Source organism: Triticum dicoccoides, chromosome 1B, assembly GCF_002162155.2.
Source record: "Triticum dicoccoides isolate Atlit2015 ecotype Zavitan chromosome 1B, WEW_v2.0, whole genome shotgun sequence".
In the NCBI taxonomy this organism is placed as follows: domain Eukaryota; kingdom Viridiplantae; phylum Streptophyta; class Magnoliopsida; order Poales; family Poaceae; genus Triticum; species Triticum dicoccoides.
In genome coordinates, this window is record NC_041381.1 from 693339597 (window position 1) to 693342552 (window position 2956).

The 2956-nt window shown below is 45.4% G+C and overlaps 1 pseudogene; it reads right to left on the bottom strand.

The window, feature by feature from the left end:
- Positions 1–632: 632 nt before the first annotated feature.
- LOC119350978 lies at positions 633–2614 on the bottom strand (annotated as a pseudogene).
- Positions 2615–2956: the final 342 nt, after the last annotated feature.

Consider the following 2956-nt stretch of genomic DNA (forward strand, 5'->3'; position numbering starts at 1 on the left):
TAGGCAGTTGAGTAAGCATAGCCAATTTAATTTGTTTGTTCTAGAACAGAGTTGTCAACCAATGCGCCTCTGTAGTTGAAACACAAGACTGGAACTGCAAAAAGGGTGAGTCGTGGTGGTGAGCTGCAATTACCTGATGAAGGTAGATTCGCCGTCGCGAGGACTTCTGCCGTGTACAACTTCCGACTTCACCATCCCCGGCGGCCCGTAAAAGGAGAAACACTGTCTCTCCACAGCCTCCGTTTGCCTGCAATTTTTGGCCACATTTTGCTCGATCACATAAGGCAAACACTTCCGAACTGAGGCGAAACCGAAGAAGCTTCTGGTGTCACCTCACCTACCTGCTGCAGCACGACGGCCTGATGCAGCACCTGCTTGGAGCCACCGAGCTCTTGGACATGATCGTCTATCAGAGCATGGCCCATTCCAAACCACGCTCGTCGTCCTCGTCCCCGGCCTCCACGACGGATCACCCAGGGAGGGCCTAGCCTCTCTTCCGCCCTCTACAGACCCACCACGATTTGCGTGGAATTTGGATACAAGATTGCACGACTGAAGTGATGAGATGACTCCCTCGAAAATAAAGTGGTGTCACGCCATCTGACCGTCGCCCTCGAAGAATGTCAAAAATTTTATAGTGGCATATCGGAAAGGGTAAAGGAAGGACGGCTTGGGTGCAGCTGTGTACAGTTCCTGAACGCAGACTCTGCTTCACCGCACACTTGTTCGAGGCCGCCGCTGATTACAACAAAGATATGCTCGAGGCTCAACAAGTGCTCCAAGCCAACTGGTGTAGCGCCGCCCCAGTTACTCTTGCGGAATTGTAGTGCGATACATCGTAGTTTGGGCATAGCACCTGCCTCAAAGGCCAGGTATGAGGTAACATCATGCGTTGATCGGCATTCAAACCCCTCCAGAACTGGGAATGACCCCGCCGGGAGAATGACAACGCTGCCATCAGGGATACTACACACCCACAAATTGAGGAAGACAAGAGAGGGCAGCTCACCAAGAGCGTGAAACTCCTCAGTGCACGTGTCAACATTCAGCTCTAGCCGGCAGAGGCATTGGAGACCACAAATCCATTTGGGAACTCTAGGCATCCTCCAACCACTCAGTCTAAGTACTTTGATATGACACGAAGGATCTGATAATGAGACCAGCCGGCAGCTCTCATCAAAGAAATGGCCAATGATGCAGAGATGTCTGAGGTCATGGAGCATTCCAATGGAAGACGCCAAAGCTACAGCCCCTTCTATCCCCCCACAATAGCCCATGGTACTCCTTGAGAGCCGCAGGCACCTCAGATTGGTCAGCTCACCGAGTCCCTTGATATCCTCCAACGGGCTCCACCGCAGTTCAAATCCATACAGAGTGCGCAATGATTTCATGTTTCTGATCCCTTTGGGCAGCTTGGTCCTGTATGGAACTATCAAGTGGGATAAGCGGGGCAAGTGAACTATATCTGCTGGGATTTCTAATGGGATATCTAACAAATTGCAATTTAAATCTAGTGTCTCCAAATGAACAAGACCTTGTATTTCAGCAGGGAGCTTGATGTTTTGTTCAACTGAAACCTTTAAATACCTCAGTTGGAACAATTGGCTGATAGCAGTGAGATCGATTGTCTCATCAAACAGTTCCCCCCAAATTTTAAAGAGAACACCCTGAGATACTTAAAATGCGAAAGAGGGGGAATATACTTGGATCCTCCGAAATGTGCAAGAGACCGAACTTGTGACAGGCTAGATGGAATGGTCATTGATGATGTCTCATCTGTTGTGCCACTACCACTAAAGTTCATGGATATACGACGGACCATGTATTTCCGTCCATGCTCTCTTGCCATGCCTTCAGAGCTGCATTCAACTGTCACAAAATTATGCTCTTGGCATTTTCTTAGGATGAAATCGAGTATCATATCATGTACTCTGCACGATAATAACTCTCCATACTCTCTACGTTCAGGCTGAATCAAGCTTCTGTTGACAAGCTCATTAAAATAGCTCTTTGCAACAATCTCCATATCTTGCCCATGCAAATTACTGACAAGTCCTTCAGCTAACCATTGTCGAACCAAATCATCCCTCTCAATCTCGCGGTCTTCTGGATATATACCAAGGTGCAGAAAACATGACCGGAGATGAAGAGGAAGATGGAGGTAGCTAAGGTTTAATATACCATTCATCCCTTTCAATGTGGGACTTACCTCAAGCTGGGTCCCAAGTGAATTCCTAATGCTCTCCCACTCATCCCTTAACCTTTCAGGATGATTAGCTAATAGGCTACCTATAGTAATGATTGCAAGTGGGAGTCCACCACACTTCTTCAGAATTTCAGCTGAGCTTTCTTCAAATTGGGATGGATGGTTATCTTCGAAACCATATACTCTACGAGAAAATAACCTTTTTGAGTTTTCCTTGTCGAGGGGCTTCATTCTGTAAATGCACTCGGGGTGACTGCAACATGCCCCATAAGCCACACCTTCCACTCGTGTGGTTACGATTACTCTACTCCCATTGGTATTTTCAGGGAAGGTGCGGCTAATAGCATTCCATGCTGACTGGTCCCACAAGTCATCGACTACAATAAGGTACCTGTAAATAGTTTCCATGTGTTATCGACGTATTGTTGCTTATGATTATAAGGTGCAGTAGGAAGCTTCAAAATATTCTATCGAACTTGAACAACAAAATTAAAGCAGATTGGATTCAACAAATCCACTATTTGTTTGGCTAAATTAGCATATACCATTTCAAGACTAAATGATGCCAAAAGATTGCATGATGTGCTGAAACTCAACAAAATCTATGTAAATTTAGCTTACAAATGTTTATAAACCAAAAAACATATGCTATCCCATTTTAGTCTTCTTTACTTTTGGGAGATCAGAATAACTAACTTGACATTTAAAGTATTAAATGTAGATGTATTATCTCAATTGAAGAAAATTATG